Below are 20,293 nucleotides of genomic sequence, written 5' to 3' on the forward strand. Positions count from 1 at the left end.
TGTAGGCAGAGATGCACAGCGGAATAGGTTAGAAAATGAAATTACACTTATTGATTAGCTAAATAATGCTGTACAATAGTCATTTTATAAACACCACTAAGGTTCAGCATCTATTTGAGACTCCATAATAATTCTTATTTTCAGTTGCTGTAAACATTTGCTCTGAGTCTTGGCAGAAAAAGGTTCCAGCAAGGAATTGACATTTCAGGGGGGAAATGAAATTAGCTTTTACAATTAGAGGCATGCAATAATAAATAAAATTATAAACAAAGGCGTTTGTGTTTTGCAGACTGTTACGTAATGTTGACTGATGTTTTTTCAAGTATTCTGTGAAATCCCAGTAAATTTTGGATCAAAGATGCTGCATACATAAAATGTAGTATAAGTAAATCAACTGATTTACTTCTCTTAATCACACAGGAACATATTGACAGAGGGAAATTATTCAAATCCTGCAAGGTTCAATAGGACAGGAGTTAAAGATATTTCAGTGGATTTATCACACACAACCCAATATCTGCACTGAGTTCTGGCCTAGTATACAGAATTGGAAGATTGGTTGAACAAATCCACACTAGCTGGATGTGTACATACCACTAACTACAATTCTTAATAAGGTCTGCATCGTCTCAGAACGTAGATTGTATTCTTTGGACGACTGCTACTTCAGTTAGTCCAAAGTCCTAGTCAGAAACAAAGGGTTATTTTCCTTTGAACATTACACTGTCAGCTGTTATCACGTGATGTTTGGATACTACAGCGTCTGATACCACAGCTTTTAGTTGCATGAGTAATCCCTGTTCTGCAAGGCCCCACTCAACCGTATATTCTTATTCATCAAAGCACTTAAATGTGTGCTTAAGTCCCTAAGAATGTGCATAAATGCTTTGCTGAATTAGGGCCTATGGACCTATTCTTGCATGAATAGTTCCTTTGACGTCATCATTGGATTACTCATGTGAGCAAAGGTTGCATGATGGGGGGCCCTACATAGCACACAGTTTTTACTTATGATCCCTGCCATTTTTGCACAGAACACTGATATCTTTCAAAGTAGCTTTCTCGATACAGACGTGGCTATGAGGACTTTTGTAAAGTGTGATTTCTGTTAGTTTGGGACTAGGGTAATATGTGTCTAGCATATAGTAAACTCTATATTACTTGGCTTGTGGGGAAACAAGTTCGCAAAACTCTCAGTTCTTACCTGACAAATTGTCACAGACAGAGTTTTACAAAAAATTACAAATTAAGGGCCTTTTCATGCAAAGACTAACACACATGCTTAATTTTATGCATCTTTGTAGTCCTATTGACTTCAATGGTACAGGACTGCTTATGTGCGTAAGTGTTTGCAGAATTGGGACCTTAGCAAAATGTAATTTTTGACTCTACACAAGATTTGGTCTCAAAAAAAGGGGGGGGGGAAACCTTGTGATGGAATAATGCTTATTTATGGTCACACTTATGGCCTGATCCTGTAAAGACTTATTTATGTGCTAACTTACATGCAAATTGTCCCATTACAGTCAATTGAACTACTCCTGGTTAAATATTCTGTCACTTTCACAGAAAGTTTTTCTTTGTCCTTCCACAAAAAGAACTTTTTACCTAGAGAAATATCCCCCCTAGTTACTTTTATGGACAAGTTTTAAAAGTGTGTAGGTGTGTAGGAACACATCCAAGGGACAATCCCACAGGTTTTGTTTTTGATATAAGCAATATGAACAATGGATGTGTGTTTGTGTTTGTTTAAATTTTTTTCACAGTACTAGCTGGGAGAAATGCCTTACTTAAAAATTTGCTCAAAAATCAAAGCCTCTTTCCAGTCTCTCAACTTCAGAAAAGCCCAGTGTAGCAAATAAAAGGCTGGAAATTAATGACTTGTTTTTGTGGAAGCCCAGAAATGATTGCAGGCTGCTGTGTGGGTGAAATTTACAGTGGCTGTATTTGGCACTAGGTATTATACTAACGGTTGTCATTTGTCTTAAGATGCAACTGGGGTCAGCTAAGTGATTAAAAAGATTCATATCCCCTGCCTTGGCTGTTGTTTTTGAGTCAAGCCCTATGCCCTTTCATCAAACTCTGGTTCTATTACCGTCACTAGCAAGTTTGCTCACTGGGAATTATTTCTAAAAGTATAGTCACTGTCAGATTCTGTTAGCTCAAAATTACACTGAGTCAAAGCATACGCAGTTCCAAGGTTTGTGACAGCTGCAGTAGTGATATGGCTCTGTAAGTCATATAGAAGTTGTAAAAAGTAAATTGTGTTTGATGGGTCAAGTTTAAAAAGTCGGCCTCCCTTTTTCCACCCACCAAAATTGCACTTTTGCATCATCAGTATCCTTGTACTTGCATCTCTAACTACCTATATGTGGGCATAAACAAGGTGGTTAGAGGGACAAATAATCTGATTTGCTCCCTGAATTCATTTTAAAAGCTCAAAAATGCTGCTTTCCTTGCATTTTAATAGCAGAATATTAACAAGGGTCTCTTGGGAGTCCCCTCCTACAAATGCATGTAATTCATCACATGGTTATGCCCAGTATCTATGGTATTAATATGTGTGTGTATTGTATATGCACACTCACATAATTATGCCTCTAAAGAATGCTTTTTTTTTTTGCATGGTTTCAGTTATGCACGGTCAATTAATTGTGACCCTTTATTTCTGTACACGGTATAGATTCACTTTTACATGGTGCAGCACGGTCACCAAGATGTGCAGATCAGTGGTGTAGCCAGGATGGGAAACTTGGGTGGGCCCCAACTTCAGAAGAGTGGGCAATGATGGGGGCAGAAGAGGGGAGACAGGAGGGATGGGGCTGCCTCCCCTCCCCCTCCCCTCCAGATGGCCTTGTGGAGTGCAATGGACACTCTGGCCAGGCCTCCCCATCCCAGCCCCAGGTGCACACCTGGGGAGTAGGGTTGAGGCATGGGGGCTGGCCCCCGCTCCGCCCTCCTGCCCGGCGCTCCTGCCAGGGAGCAGGGGCAGGGGGCAGGGTCTTGCCCACTCTCTGGCTGGAATGCTGGGCAGAGTGGGACAAGCCTCCAATCCCACTCCCCGGCAGGAGTGCTGGGCAGGCAGAGCAGAGCGAGCCCCTAAACCCCAACCCCACTCCCCAGCGGGAGGGCTGGGCAGGTGGAGAGGGGCGAGCCCCCGACCCCACTTCCCAGCAGGAGGGCTGGGCAGGTGGAGGGGGCGAGCCCCCGACCCCACTCCCCAGCAGGAGGGCTGGGCAGGTGGAGGGGGCGAGCCCCCGACCCCACTCCCCAGCAGGAGGGCTGGGCAGGTGGAGGGGGCGAGCCCCCGACCCCACTCCCCAGCAGGAGGGCTGGGCAGGTGGAGCGGGGCAAGTCCCTGCGCCCCAACCCTGCTTCCCAGTTGTGCACCTGGAGCCGGGGGGGCCCCTGGCCAGAGTGTCCATCGCCCCCCACAACGCCAGCTCTAGGGCATGAGGGGAGGTGGCCCCGAGCCCTCCTACCCCATCCCACTGCCTCCCCTCCCCCACCCCCATCATTGTTCACCCACCCGAAGTCGGGGCCCACCCAAGTGTCCCATCTCGGCTACGCCACTGCTCCACACTCCCTGGCCTCTCCAGACACCCCAGATGAACCCTCAGCGTTCTGACTTCAACAACATCAGCATTATCATCATATCAAGTTCATCCCCAACATCAGTAAATGTTAGTAGCAAGTTTAAATTTCATTAAAATTTTTTAATAAAACCTGTATTGGATAAAATAGGGAGGTCATCTTGTGAGCCTGGAACCTAAACCCTTATTTCCCATGGACCCTTGATATCTTTTTACATGATTTCTATTTGCATCGTGTTTTTTCAAGAACATAGCCACTGTGTAAATCGAGGCCTGACTTTATATATGCAGTATATGCGCACACATAAGAACCCTGATGTGTGAGCCATTAGTGAATCACTTGACATATTGAAAAAGTCCTGTAATTTTGTTGAGCCTAAAATGGTTTAAAGACTCCCCTGTTAGAGGGAACAATCATTTGGCAGCATAATACATTATTTTAATGGACCCCACTTTTTCACCATCTGTTCCAACAACTCACAATGAATGCAATAAGAACTTTATTCACATGAAGCAATATGAATTTTATGAGATTTCAGTGAATGTGCATATTCATTTCTAGTGTGGCACAAGCCATAGGTCATAATATTTTCTTCATGTTTCACAGAGGACACATGTTTTCTTTGAAGCACAGTATCTTAGACAGATATTCACTCTATTTTGGTTTTATTTTTGGACAACTTTTCTAAGAAGAGTTGCAAAAGGCACATAAATCTCTTTCACCTGCAGAAAAGAGCCATTGTGATTACAAAAGAGGCACAGTGGTTTCCACAAAAAAGTCATCATTTGGCAATGGCTACCACACCAAAGTATCTGAGACCCAGGAGTATCACTATATATTTACAACAGGAAAGAACACTACGGTAACTGAAATATATATATTAAACACAGAACTAAATGAACTGCATGTGCAAATGGAAACTTCATTATATCACCGTCATGCAGGTATTTGCTAGTGTGCTAGTATTTTTATGTGCATACATTATACTCTTCTATGAACATTTGCCCTGATCCTCAGTCGGTGTAAAGCAGAATAGCTCCATTGAAGGTCAGATCATCCAATCTCTGTCACAGTTTACCCATCTGAAAATGCGGATCAGAATACTTGCCTTCAGACCACAGCAGAGGGTTGAGAGAATTCACTCGTTTTTGTAAACGTTTTCATACTCTCAGCTGTGACTTGATCTGTAAGTAGGAAGTGTTATTTGAAGTGTGTGACTTGCAGAATAATTCAATTTATAAAATATTGAACCATACTATTCCAGTCATGGATATGTTTTATATCATTTTGGATTCTCTGTGGGTAAGCTCCGCTATTTAATTTGCTCTCATGCTTGGATGTGCCGCATGTGACTTGTCATATCACCTTGCACCATTTAACAGCAACCCAAATCTATAATTCCAGGTGTTATCTTTATCCAGGATCATTAGATTGGAAGTCAAAAGATGTATGCCGGTTTATGATAGCTGAGTATATGACCTTGAATGCCTAGATTTAACCTGTGCTCTTTAGGATTATCCTTCTATCCAAACGGGGAAAAAAATAAAAGATGAAGGATGTCATAAGAGGGGGGAATGGCAGAGAGTAACTGGGATAATAAAATAAAATGTTCACAAAGTCCAAAACCAAAAGTCCAAAACCTTATCTTTAAAAAAGTTGTCCAAAAAATCAAGAGGTTTCTTTTGCTTTTGAAAAATTTGAGTTCATTTCAGCTCATATGGGTTTTTCTCATGTTATGGTTATTCATTTTTAAGATTGCAGTGGGTTTGAAAGTCATGCTCTTCAAATAATACTTTGCACTGGCAGGGCCTAATGCAAAATCCGTTCAAGTCAGTGAAAAGTCTCCCATTGATGCCATAGGGCTCTCGATCAGACACATATGGCACTTAGGATCAGAATGCATTTGTGAATATAAATAAATCCCAGAAATACGTCTAGAATAGGGGAATTACACACACATGTATGGCTAAGAAGTTGGATCCCTATTTCTCAGATGGATAAATTGTGGCTCACGGCCCACAAAGGGAGCCACTGACCAAAGTCCCCCATTGAGTCAATGGGAGAGATAGAGATAGACGAGAACCCAATATTCCTGATCCTGGTTCCTTGTTCTAAATACAAGTACATATTCAGGGATAAAATCTCAGAGGTAAGGGGAATTTCTAGCTGCCCATCTGACACAAGCTTCATAGGGGAGAGACTCGCATCTCCTTCCTGATTCCTCTAAACTAAAAGGGAATTTTGATGCTGGTTTCCATGGGAGCAGGATTGGACCCATAATGCCCTGACAGAATAGCTTGAAGTTCCCATCATTTTGTCTGTACATATGAGAGACCTAGTCAAGAGATGGATGATATCAACATTTCATTCTTTAATTTGCTCTTTTTAGTACCAGATTTGAAAGGAAGACTTTTAAAGAGAACCTGGAATAATTTCTCCAAGCCCCATGAAAGAGGAAGAAGAAAAATGGGGTCTCCAGTACAAAGCAGGAAGCTTATGACTAAAGTACAGGTAAAAAGGCATTGTTAACTGCTAACTGCAGTGTCTCATCTAGTACTGAAATGCAATCGTATTAGCACAGGGCTCAAACAAAAGCATCTAAACACACAAACCTTTCAAGCATTTCTCTGTGTGTTTTGCCCACTGACCTTTAGGTGTGCTGGTTAAGTTGAATTTAAGATCAATCTTGGCCTTAGGTAACCCCTTGGCAGTTGCTCGTTCTTCTGCTCTCCTTGTACTGCTGGATGGTGGGGAGAACTAATGGGCCACCAATTCCTACTCCCAACCCCTCTCTTTGTCTTGAGGTGGTATACTCAGTTCCCTGATCGGGAGGAGCACCTTTGGTTGGCACACAGAAAAGGCCTCAGCCCTGTTTACTCTCTGTCTGGCAGTAGCATGGCTGGGAGGAGAGAGGCAGACAGAAAGAAACTAGCCCTCAAAGTTGAGCAACTCCAAGATGGCTCTTGGCAGTGAAGCTGACCACTGATCTCCCCAGGGCTGCGGCCCCAATTCCTTTCTGTCATAAGCAAACTTATGAGTCTCTGGTGACTGCGGGTGCTTGTCCCTGCCCGGGTGGGTCTTCTCTTTGCATTAGATGTTTTCTTTCCTTAGGCAAATGCTGCCTCTCTTCCCCTGCCTACTCCTTAGCACTGTAGATTCTGGAGCAGGAAACTGAAAGAGAATGCATCTGATGCCAGCAGCAAGTGGAAAGGGACCTACTTCTTCAGACAGGTAGAAAAGAAAATGAAATGGGGGATTATCAGGTATTACAATGAAAACAGACATTGTTTTGGTGCTGGTGGAATGAAAAGCCTGAGCTTATTCTTGAACTCATTCTGACCCACACATATTTAAAAAGTGAGATCAGTAACTACAGCCAAGCTTTACATAACCAAAAATGAAATTCAAAGTCAAGCCCACATTCCAGCCCTAACTTGTCTTGTTTTTAATTATTGCCAAGCCTCAGAACAACTTGTGCATATTGCTTATAAAGTATTCTCTGATACCTAAAATGGGATATGCTAGAGACAGGCACATTCATAAAGGCGAGAATAGCCTGGGAGCTATGCATTAGGTTCACATGAGTCATATCATTCAGTGAATTGTATCTCTCTGATGGTGAGGAAAGTGGTCTCCCTATGTGTTCTGTAATCCTATATCTATATATACACACGTCCAGAAACATTGTTTTCACTTTGAAGGTGTAACTCTCCGAAAATTGTACTATTTTCGTGTAGAAAGCTGTTAGGTAAATTTGACACCACCATGACAGGCTTTGGGAAGATTGCCCACATTTCTCTGATGTTGCTGTTCATCTGCAGCTTTTGGCCCAATTCTTTATCCTCTGAAGCTTTAGGTGTCTGGCTATATAATAATGTAAACAATTTGAAGTGATTTGGTGCTAACTGTGAGCCTTAACTGTCTCAAGAAGAAACGTAACCTGCTTAGTAAAATGTTCTGATTTTGCTTATAGAACTGTAGCTAATGACCAGAGTGAAATCCATGACCCTGATGGCACAGAGCCCAACTCTGCCTCCATCAGAAACGTGCTTCGCAACCAGTGAAATTTTACTTGTGTATCTTTTGGTTTCCATGATGCCTTTATGACTGTCTCATGTGCTAGTTAGTAATTGGGCACGTCCCTGTGGCCCGCCACTTCCCACAGCTCCCATTGGCCAGGAACGGCAAGCCATGGCCACTGGGAGCTGCGGGGGGCTGTGCCTGTGGATGGTCAACATCACCAAAATGTCTCATGGCCTGTAATCAGATTACCCTGATGGGCCGGTTGCCCACCACTGAGCCTAAAACTAATTATTTAGGCTTTTACCAGTCAAAGCAAAAGAAACATCAGGAGACTGTGATCATTTTCATGTCACACTGCAAAATAAAGACAAGAGAAACCTTATTTCTAAAAAAAAAAAACTTTAAATGGGTCTAAGAGAATTGTGCTGCATTGTGATACAATTGTTATTACCATGTTAATTTTCTATGGCACATTATCATATTATTTTGTTGACTTTCATTTTACAGCTGGGCCCAAGCTGCTAAGTCCAGATCTGTATCTGTGTTCTTTCCGGACTTGGATGTGCTCAGATCCAAGAATGTGTTTCAGTCCGTTATAGAGGTAGAGTACAGCCATGAAGGTCATGTTCCAAAGTTTGGGCATATACAGCACTGCAGAGTTGGTTTATGTCCCACGCCTCCTTTATTCTTTTGTCAGATATTCGTTTAGGGCTCCATCCAACTCCCACTGAAGTCAATGGAAGTCTTTTCCTAACATAAATCCTGGGGGTAGGAAATGGTTCTGGTCAACTGAAACATTTAATTTCAAATTTTTACTTTATATATATATATATACGGTAGCTTAAATTTCAAAATGAAAAGCCATTTTGAACCAGAAGTGAAATGTTACAACATTTTAAAAACTTATTTCTGTTGAAAAACATTTGTCAAAATCGACCCTTTCCTGTGAAAAGTTTTGGTTTTGACAAATCAGCATTTTTGGATGCAAAAAAGTTTTGTCAAAAATTTCCCAACCAGCTGTCGAGTAGAATTTAGCTCCAAACTTTCAACAAGCATTTACTTGCGTGGGCTGCATTGTTATAATGTTCCAAATTCTGATATGGGAGCATCTGAAAATCTGCAAGTGTTCTTCCTGGAAGGATAATTTCTTTCATTGCTAACAAACACCTGAGAGACAGAGTAATTTATTATGTAAAGGACCTTTTCTGCACAAGTGGGATATTTCCGGGCTTTGTGTTTCAGGGCTAAACATTATTTTTTATTCAAGTCATACACAGGATATGAAAGTTTTAATTTCTCAGGGTTCCATTCTTCTAGCTTCTTAATAGAAATGGAGCCCTCTGTTAGAAAATTTGGGAATCCCTGTAATTTAAATGCTAAGCTATCTATAGACAATGGAGTAGCTTTCCGACATGTTGAAATGATAGGTTTATTGCTGCTTCAGTATGTGGGTGAACTCAATGTTGCTGACTCAGTATTACCGCTGTTTTGATTTCCGTGGAGGTAACAACTGCTGTGTGCTGAAGAAGCAGGTGAATGTCAAGTACTTTTACTACAGCACAGCAGTAGATAACATTATTTGAAAGTTGTTACATAATTATTTGTCCGTCTTGTGCTTTCCATTTTGGTGGAAACATTGGGAAATGCTGGAAAGGAAGGGACTGTGACCTTTTTTCTATTCTTTTCAAACAAGAACTTTATATAGGACTCAACTTTTCAGTATTTTTATATGCATTAATCCACAATCCGCAATACCAATGTGGAGTTAGAAAGACAACCTTTAAAAAAAAATAAAGCTTGTCTGTCTCAGTGGTACCCACTCTCATGATGTCATCATGAGTCTCATGATATCTGCTGTTTTGTCTTACGGCCCTAGATCCTGGAGTTATATGATTATGTGAGACTCTCAGCTTTCATTTAAAAAAAATCTAACCCTCATGACTGCAAAAGCTTGAAAATGCCAAAGGCTAAAAACAAAACAAAACTAAAAGAACAAAGAGCAAATAAAAAGAATAATTTACTTTTTAAGAAAATCTCATGATTTAATATGCCAGTCTCATGATTTTGAGGGGACTGACTCATGAATTTTGAATGTTTGACAGTACTGGTGTATTGTCTTCCCCCTGCTGGGGCTAGTTTGACTCTCTCTTCACCCTCCTCCTCCTCCTCCCTATTTTTGTGCATTTCATTCTCTGCTTGGTTCTGTGTTAGTAATTATATGAGCTGAAATGAACTCAAATTTTTCAAAAGCAAAAGGAACCTCTCGATTTTTCCTTCCATGCTACATACTAACTCCAGATGAGTTATCAAATATCTTACTAATAGTGCCCCTGTCCTTCTTCCTACTGTTTTGTTACCCCACTTTGTCATGGCTGCTATTTGCTTTTAGGCTCTATGGGGCAAGGAGAGTGTCTCTGTCTGTTTTGTGAGATACTGAGCAAACTTTTGTGTATAGTGATGAATTATTGATAATGATGATGCAGTACTTGAGAGCAGATTATGGTAAATTTCATTTCCCTCACAGTCCACAGAGCAGCACATCTGTGAAGAGCAATACAGCAAGGTAGATCTGAAAGAAAATGATTCAAGGCATTTCAGCTTTAAAAACAAATGCATTATCAAATGATTCTGGCTTTGAGATTTTGGGGATCTTTTTTGTGACAGAAGCTCATGCAAGTGTAGTTAATCTTTTTGTGGAACCACTGTGCCAGACAATTAGGGACACTTGTAGAGTTAGATTAGACAATTAGAGTTAACAATGAACTCTAACAATTAACAATTGGTGTTAACTTGTATTTTCCTATTCTAACATTTATATTGCCTACATTAGCATAAAACAACATCAACAGTTTGAATTTTCTTATAATTTTAGGATTTCTTTTTCATTATGATGGCTAAGATCAAGTGTAGTGTTAGCTCAGTACCTGATACACCTTTTATATAAGTGAACCATGTGCTTACAGCAAGATGGATTTAATAATCTACTTAGGCTTTTCCATCTCTAATTTTTATAATCCTATATACCAATTTGGAGGGTGATGACTCAGAGGCTGAACTGAATGGAAGAACTGTGAGAAGATATGATGTGCTGTTGTAGACATATTATAACTAAAGTGTATATGTTGTTTAAGAATTAGCATCTCACGTTTTTCACAGAATGGTCTCTTAAGCACAATATATCCCAGCGCATCTTGAGAAAACTTTGGAGTGCTCCTTGTATTTTGATTATTTTGCAAATATTACTTGGTTGTTTAGGATTTTCTTGCATCTGTTCACATCCCGAAGCAGGTGTGACAGCCCCAACTTTTAATTCTGATTTTAATTACATTCCCCCTAACCCACCAGTGCAGAGGCAATGATTTTCAAAAGTAGATATGAACAGCAAGAGTTTTTGTGTACCAATCCCCTCAGCTCCAGTATTGGCACTATATCAACTAGACAACACATGTATTAGCAGAAGTCTGATAATATATAATAAGTCTATCTTAATAAATGTTGCCATGTACAAACAGATTTGAATAACTTTGCTTCTTTCATGTCTTCCTTTCAATAAATGATGTAACTGTGTCTCCCTCTTGTGGCATGAAGGGATTATATCAGAACTTGCTTATTCATGATAGAATTATTGAAGTAATGTGCTTGAGTGAAAATATTGATTCTATGTTTGGCTTTTGATGGGGACTTCTCAACTTGTAGCAATGCTCAGTTTGCAGGATGTTTATCTTACTTGTTCCTTCCTATGTAGAATTCAGCAGGTACAATGAAATCTTTTAGATAAACATTAAACAATAAGAACTCCATAACTTTTCTACTATCCTTCTAAATTAAATACAGTCCTTTAGTTTAACAAGGGTAACGCTGAGCTTTCTGACAGGTTTCAGAGTAGCAGCCGTGTTAGTCTGTATCTGCAAGAAGAACAGGAGTACTTGTGGCACCTTAGAGACGAACAAATTTATTAGAGCATAAGCTTTTGTGGGCTACAGCTCACTTCGTCGGATGCATAGAATGGAACATATATTCTATTTCCCTAAATTAAGTATTCTCATACCTTCTTGTCAACTGTCTAAATGGGCCATCTTGATTATCACTACAAAAGTTTTTTTTCTCCTGCTGATAATAGCTCATCTTAACTAATTAGCCTCTCACAGTTTGTATGGCAACTTCCAACTTCTCTGTATGTATATATATCTTCTTACTATATGTTCCATTCTATGCATCCTACGAAGTGAGCTGTAGCTCACGAAAGCTTATGCTCTAATAAATTTGTTTGTCTCTAAGGTGCCACAAGTACTCCTTTTCTTTCTGAGCTTTCTGTCTGCTAATTTCTCATTGAGTCCCAACTCCTGAAGTTACATGATTATATGAGAAATTCATTTTTAAAAAGGGGGGTGGGGGGAGAGACCCTGAAGGCTCAAAAAAGATGGCAAATAAAAAAAGAAACCAAAACTTCTGATCACTTTTTGGCATCTGACTCATTTTTTGAATGCTTGGAGTTGGTTTTATTGTTCACTAAACAGCATACATTAACTCCTCTACTCCCTCTCTCCCATATTCAGGCATGTACACAGGGTTTGAGTCTACACTGATTCTTGTACCTTGTGTAGTGATTTAAACTGGTCCACTGGTCCAAAGTGGGTGTATACAAATACTGGAAGTCACTGGAGGACCTGATAGTTGTGGGCTTATCTTGATGTGTGAAAAATCTTCAGAACTTGGAAGCTGGCCAGAGGAGTGAAAATGGCCACAGATAGTAAAGATCCGGAGGTGGGAGTGGAGGAAAACAGTTTGGAAAGGCTCTTGATAGGTTCCATGGTATAATAAAGGTGCTATACTGTGAGGTGTTTAGGGCACACAGCTTTACTTGGGAGACACTTGACACCTTGCAGGACTTGTCACTGGTGGTATGTATCCACTGAAATCCAAGATGTGATTGCAGCTTACATATGCAGTCGCACGCAAACATGACTAAAAATAGCAGTGTAGATGCAGTAGCAAGGGCTAGCAACATGAGTCACTATCCAGGTTCTGAGGTGGGCTTGGATAGCCCTCACTGTAGCATCTACCCTGCTATTTTTAGTCATACTAGCATGGATAAGGCTAGTGCAAGGATGTCCATGTGAGCTGCAGTCACACCTCAGTATAGACATACCCAAGGTTCCAGTCAATTTGCAGGTGCTCAAAGCATTCCGCACAGTTGTTTGTTCTCCCATTCCTAAGATATATGATGACAAGACACCCTTTTAATTATAAGAAGGAGAATATAGATATTGGGGGGAAAAACACTTTAAAATATGTGCAAATCTATGCTCTGCATTAGTTGTGGATAGTTTAAAAAAATCTAATGAAGCATTCCAGGTAATACTGTCAATTTCTTGCATTTCACTCAGTTTGGGCCACAGTTTAGTCACTTTCACTTTTGTTTCTGGTCAATTTCATTTTCTAGTTCCTATGCCCAAGCACAAACTTGTAATGCTATTCTAAAAGCTGCAGAAGAATGTTTTTAAAAAGGAGTAGACAGGTTGTCATATGGTGCTGTCACATTGAGAGCAGGGAAGGCTGGGAAATCCTCTTCAGGACATAATGTAAGAGTTACTAGAGGGAAGGCTCTGTGGAAGGAATGACCTGCAGCCACTGCAATAACTGGTTTAGAGCTTAGTAAGAGCCAGTTTGGAGGTATGAGTTGAGCTCTCCTTTTCTTTTCTTTTCACTGGTATTGCTGCTTGTATCCATTCTGTCCTTGCAATTCTTGAACTCTGGAATGGAGATGAGTCTGTCACACAAGATTTCCAGGGCCCATGACAACATGTACAAGCAGGTATCATGCCCTACATCCTTACCTGTACCTTACCAGCACCCAGTCCCCAAATGTACTTCTCCTTTGTCTTTTCCTGCCCTGCTCCCACTTTTTTCAAATGGACTTACAGTATTACCCACCCCAATTGTACAAAAACCATGTCAGGCTGCAAATAATAAAATTGTCCAAAATATTAAAATAGGTGCAGTACAACCAAACAAAAATACAGTATAATGAGGACATCAGCACAGAATTTTGATCCGGAGGAATTTAGAAAGTTGATTCAACAACTTGTGATGCTGAGGGTTTAAGCCGTCCTGCAGAAAATATTTCCAGTGATATGTGAGCCAGCTTGACTTTAAGATCCCAGGTCGAGTTTGCCAAGTTGGCAGTTTGGGAAAAAAAACACATTTTAACTTGCAGATTGAACATTTTTGATCTGGAGTCACTGAGACACAATAAACCATGAGGCCTATTATGCCATTTTTGCTATTTTTTTCTGGACAACTGCTCTTTAAATTCCAACTCAACTTCCACCATTTATCAGTATGAAGCCAGCTCTGTTTAGAATTGGGAGGGGCTGCCATAATGCAATGCCACCTAAATTCCACTGGGTGGCAGCTAAGCTTCTTCTCATGTGAGAGTGGATGTATTCCTGTTCAGTGGAAGAAAGACATTACAGTCACCAGGGCAATACGTGGACCAGCCAGAAGATTCTTTTAAACATCGCAGGAGTCAACTATTGCCCTTTTCAGCCTCAGTTACCCTCTGCTTACCCTGGTAAGATTGGTTTACCCTCTGATTATCCTTTTTTTTCTCTTGCTAATGACAAAGAACCTTCAAATCTCAGTCCCCATGTGGTGTATTAATTGAATCATAGTAAGTATATATAACCTACATCACTACCCTTACAATTCTAGGGTCCCTGGTTTTATTAAAAAAGGAATATGGTCACATGAAAACATTTCCTGCCCACATAATTTGACAGGCCCTGCAGAGTTGCATGCATACTAAATTAAGAAAAGGGAAACCATAATTAGGTGCATTCCAGAATGTTTCCCTCAGCCTCATATTGTTGGGCACACTAAGATACTACTGAAGGAATTAAAATTCACCCAGAGATGAAAGATGACACTTTTGAAATGAGTGATGGGTGAACCTCCAAATTCTCTGACTGCAGTCAGACCACCATCTACTCTGCTGTGATCTTTTCAGCACTCACAAGCTAAGGAGGGATCGGGACAGGTTGGTGTTAGAATGGGAAGCGTCCAAGGAACATCTAGCTTCTGTTGCTGGAAGTGATGATCATGATACACTGGGTGACACGCTTCTTCTTCTGCTCCAGTGTGGTACTCATGCACTGTGCTGCTGGAAATGCCCTCCTGAAAATGAGTGATGAAACAAAGGACTGCATTATGTAGGACCATGAAATTGATACTTTTCTTAATAGCAGGTGTCACTGTTTTAGAGTAACTGCACTTTTACCCCCATGTGGTTTGCTCAAGGAGTGCTCCCAGGTCTTAAACAACTAGCCATCACCTCTATCTGGGTAGATGTTCACATCCTGCTCCCTTCTGACCACGAGTTTTAGGCTGTAACCCCCTGCTCCTTAATGTGGTTATCCCCAGCAGGTGTAACCAAGGACCAGCCCCTTGGTCTTTGGCTCCTTTCCAAGGATGATGACAGTGATATGAAAGTCAGAGGGAATTTAGGACAAGGCTGAGCGCCATGTTTGGGGTCAGGAAGGAATTTTCCTCCAGGGCAGATTGGCAGATGCCCTGGTGTGGGGGGGTTTCACCTTCCTCTGCAGTGTGGGGCATGGGTCACTTTCTGGAGAATTCTCTGCACCTTGAAGTCTTTAAACCATGATTTGAGGACTTCAATAGCTCAGACATAGGTTAGGGGTTTGTTACAGGAGTGGGTGCGTGAGATTCTGTGGCCTGCGTTGTGCAGGAGGTCAGACTAGGTGATCATAAAGGTCCCTTCTGACCTTAAAGTTTCTATGGTTCCATGATATACCAGGAACTCAAACAGCTCTTTTAAAGCATACAGAGAAAACATAAAAGAAAAAGAGATCTAGACACATATTAACATACCAGAAGTCAACCATCAGTCCAGACCCTGGCAGGTTCAAACCTTTCTAACTCCTCAGCAAAGTTGGTCCCCCTCCCTTGGATCAAAGGTCAGGTCTATTTGCTGAAATAAAAAGAAGACCACTGTGTTAGTTCAAGCTGGCCTTTTGAACCCCAAGTCCTTTTTTTTTTGTGTGTCTCAGCCTTCAGAGACCAGGTAAAATCAGTAAGAGCCCCTTTTCCCACAGGAGGCCAAGCTTAAAGGCTGGGTATCTGCATAACCAGCATGGAGATTTTGCGTTAATCACCTCTTAGTGCTCCCAGATTCTGCAGAAAAATCCCCCTAGTGAGCCAGGAAAACACAATTACATATCAAATGTATTAGCACAAGGGGCTGAGGATATTCTATGGCTCATACTGTCTGCCCCTTTCTCAGTATAATGGTCTTTGAAGTTTTCATGCTTTCCATGTAAAATGCAATAATCTCAGATAGGCCTGTGTTTGTCATATCTGCCACAGCAGAGATATTAATCTTGGTGTCCTGGCCACATTACAACAAGGATAAATATGTTTTGCCTGCTTAAATTTCCCCTGTATTTTCAATTGGACACAGTATTCTTCTTTTTCGCTTCTTGGCGGGTATGATGTTGTTTACACAGAGCTGTGTATCATCTGCATACTTCTGACACTTCAGCCATTGTTTTACCATTCAGATGTTGAATAATATGCAGGACAAGACTGAGCCTTGTGGGATGCAAGGGAAGGGATCTGGTCTAGAGGGAGAGTTGTCCATAATAACCATCTCCATTTTATCTGGGAGGGATGACCTGAGCCATTTCAGGCCATGTCCATTCACTTCAGTGCTTCCTGGAGGCAGGACAAGAGTATTTGGTGATTAGTGGTGTCAGATCCCAAATAGAAGTCGCATGAGGCGAGTATGGATGTAGTTCTCTTGTCTATGATGAGGAAGAGGTCACCCACCGGAGCAACAAATGCTATCTCTGTAGCATGCCCTGCCTGGCCTGAAGCTTGATGGAGAGGGATCCAGAATACTGGCAGCCAGTGTTGGAGACTGTTTTGCTTGTGTCTCAATAACCTCAGTTCGAAAAAGTTAGACACTGAATGGTAGTTTGGGAGGTCTCTGGAAAAGTCATGCATATAGGGCACTGTTTCCCAGCTTTCCTCATGCCTAGCCAAAACTGATGCCTGAGAAGCTGGCCAAAGCTGAACCCAGGTAAGATTAAGAGGATACTGTTACAGAGAGGGAAGCTTTTTAAAGAACTTGCCTCCTTTGTAATATCCGTTACTGTCAAGGGCATCTACTATGAGATATTAAATAGGTCCAAAGCCTTTAGGTCTCCTTGGTGCTTTTGAATACACAAATAACTACGCTGCAAAAAATGTCCAATTGTGACTGACCAGAAGGTGACCACCCATCTTATCCAATTCATATGATGCAAAGCAGCTCTGAAGCCGTCAGATCTGGCCCCTGGAAGATCTCGCACAATGCAGGAGGAACCTGAGGTGGTGTAGAGACATTTTAGTGGCTTTTAAGCCCACCCCTTCCCTGCTACTGGCAAAGAGGAAGTGGCAAGGACATCCTTACACCTTCATGATTACTGGTAGCTGGACTGTCCTTTGGGCTTTTCCAGTGTTCACCAAAGAGCCCAGCCTAGCAAAAGCGGCCTCAAGACTGGGTAGGTAGGGTTTAGAGCTATCTCTGCACTCCCTCCTTAGGTTCACAAAGCCATCTTCATATCTAGGAATAAAGCCAGATGTTCTGGAAAAGCTTCAACTGGTACAAAATACAGTTCATCTCCTACAGGTCACTGTGAACATATCACCCTGGTGCTCTGCTGTCTGCATTGGCTTTCCAATGAACACAGAATCCAGTTCAAGGTCTCTTCTCCTGACTTTCAAAGCCCTCACTGGGATTGGCCCTGGTTACCTGAGATTTGCTTCCATGACTATGACCTCCAGCAGTGTTCCAATGGAACAATGAAAGTGTTCCCAAATATTAGGAGTTTGTGAGTGCAGGAGACAGAATTTTCACAGGAATTCAATCTAGATTATGGAACTCCCTTCTAAAAGAGATAAGGATGACCAGATAATTTAGCCCGTTCAGAATAAAATGCAAAAATCATTTATTCGACTTAGTTTTCTCTTCAAAAACTCCTACAGACACCCACTCACATATACAAACCCCTTTAAGCTAATCAAATTATTTTTCCAATAGGATGAGAAGGAAGGAAGAGAGAGCAATATTGTTATTTCTATTTTTAATACTTGGAAGTCGATCGGTTTCTGTAATGATGCTTTGTGACATTAAAGAGCTTTTCCATTCTAACTCAGAATCTAACTTCCTAACTTGTTCCCTCTGTGTGTGCGCATGCCCGCATGTGTATGTATGTATTTCTCTTGCCTACTTTGTATGCATCTTGTGAGGATTAATTTTTGTAAAGTGCTTTGAGATGATTAAATAGAAGGCATGGCTATTATACTAATATCACTAGTAATCAGGACTGTCAAGGTTCCTCCCCCACTCTGAACTCTAGGGTACAGATGTGGGGACCTGCATGAAAAACCTCCTAAGCTTATCTTTACCAGCTTAGGTCAAAACTTCCCCAAGGTACAAAATATTCCACCCGTTGTCCTTGGACTGGCCGCTACCACCACCAAACTAATACTGGTTACTGTGAAAGAGCTGTTTGGACGCGTCTTTCCCCCCAAAAATACTTCCCAAAACCTTGCACCCCACTTCCTGGAAAAGGTTTGGTAAAAGCCTCACCAATTTGCCTAGGTGACTACAGACCCAGACCCTTGGATCTTAAGAACAATGAACAATCCTCCCAACACTTGCACCCCCCCTTTCCTGGGAAATGTTGGATAAAAAGCCTCACCAATTTGCATAGGTGACCACAGACCCAAACCCTTGGATCTGAGAACAATGAAAAAGCATTCAGTTTTCTTACAAGAAGACTTTTAATAAAAATAGAAGTAAATAGAAATAAAGAAATCCCCCCTGTAAAATCAGGATGGTAGATATCTTACAGGGTAATTAGATTCAAAACATAGAGAACCCCTCTAGGCAAAACCTTAAGTTACAAAAAAGATACACAGACAGAAATAGTTATTCTATTCAGCACAATCCTTTTCTCAGCCATTTAAAGAAATCATAATCTAACACATACCTAGCTAGATTACTTACTAAAAGTTCTAAGACTTCATTCCTGGTCTATCCCGGGCAGAAACCAGCATATAGACAGACACACAGACCCTTTGTTTCTCTCCCTCCTCCCAGCTTTTGAAAGTATCTTGTCTCCTCATTGGTCATTTTGGTCAGGTGCCAGGGAGGTTACCTTTAGCTTCTTAACCCTTTACAGGTGAGAGGAGCTTTCCCCTGGCCAGGAGGGATTTCAAAGGGGTTTACCCTTCCCTTTATATTTATGACAAGGACCATATCAAAACCTTTTTGCTTAAAAGATTTTAAAAGTACTCCTCCTCTCTTCCCCGGTACTCCCTACTCTATGTTTCTTTTCATGGACCGTTCAGAATGGAACCAGTTTTGGGAAAGCCTTTCTATTTGACTCTTTCTCTCTGATTGCTACCTAATCTTTTAAAAGGCAGCTACTCCCCCTCCACTAAATATCATTTTGGCAGGCAACTAAGGGAGGAGGAGCCTGTTCTTTAAAGGCTTTGAAAGTGCATTGTTACAAAAATAAATAATTAAAGCAACAAGCTTTTGAACAAAAATTCCTTCCACTGCCCTTTGGCTCCTTGTGTTGCCGGCTCTTTTTTATTATTGAGATTGAGTGTGTATTTTAAAAAGTTAAGTTTTAAGCAAATAAGGGTTTATTTGATGTTAAAAAAATGTTGCACTAGCAGTTGGTTCTGGGAGCACATGCATGGTCACCTGCAGAAGCAACCTACAGGAGGCTCATCAGAGGTCCAGGATAGGTGCCAGTGAAAGACCAAAACAAAAGTATCCGGAGCATTTGTTTCTGGTTAAGTACTTCAGCATGAGGCTCACCACTGGAGTGGTTTACCCAGCTTTTATCTATTTGGAATTCACCCTGTGCGCAACGCAACCCCCCCCCCCCCACCGCCCCCCACCCCACTACCACCTCAAAGAAAAGCAAGTTAATTAGGTGGATGGGGGAAGCATGAGATTTTTTTCTTCCTTTGTTTGATTTTTACAACCTGATGACGGCATTTGATTGGTTGGTAGCTAACATTATTCCTGAAGCTGTTAGACAACCATCTAATTGTTCACTGTGTGGCACGCTCCATAGTTGATTATTTTTAATGCCGGTTATATTTTGTGAGCAGCCAGAAAAGCATTTTCTTTTCCTTTTTGTTTGCCAGTTCTGCCTGCAGTCCACAGAGGATTCTACAGAAGGCTGGCAATTCCAGTTAGGATCCTCTGAATGAATAATTACTATATTTTTTGCATGGTTTCATTTCCCTGTTTGGGGAGTGAGTGGGGGGGGGTGTCCTTGCCATTCAGTGGGTTATTATGTTGACAGATCAGCTCGCATGTGACCAGCATTTGGTGGATCAACATCAAAGCTTAAACCTTTTGACTCTCACACACCATACAGTCCTAAGACAATGCCAAAAGTTTTGTAATAGTAGGCACACACACCATGAATATTTAGTGTATGCTCCAGTATAAATAGAGTGTAAGAGCTACATAGCAACAACTTTTACAATTTTGGCCTGACTTGGGTGTGTGCATTTTTGGAGTGCCCAAATGGGACAATCTAGATCCTCACTTTCCTGTTTGACTTCATTTAGAGCTGCTGGTGCT

The 20,293-nt window shown here is 41.3% G+C and overlaps 1 long non-coding RNA gene across 1 annotated transcript; it reads right to left on the reverse strand.

Moving 5' to 3' along the window:
* Window positions 1–13,012: 13,012 nt before the first annotated feature.
* LOC311516969 lies at window positions 13,013–18,842 on the reverse strand. Its single transcript, XR_014710545.1, has 4 exons — window positions 18,692–18,842; window positions 15,508–15,607; window positions 14,634–14,793; window positions 13,013–13,370 (listed from the first exon to the last, which is right to left on the reverse strand). It is a non-coding gene; the product is annotated as an uncharacterized lncRNA (long non-coding RNA).
* Between the last annotated feature and the right edge of the window lie 1,451 nt (window positions 18,843–20,293).

Source organism: Lepidochelys olivacea (genome assembly GCF_965140295.1).
Source record: "Lepidochelys olivacea isolate rLepOli2 genome assembly, chromosome: 2".
NCBI lineage: Eukaryota > Metazoa > Chordata > Testudines > Cheloniidae > Lepidochelys > Lepidochelys olivacea.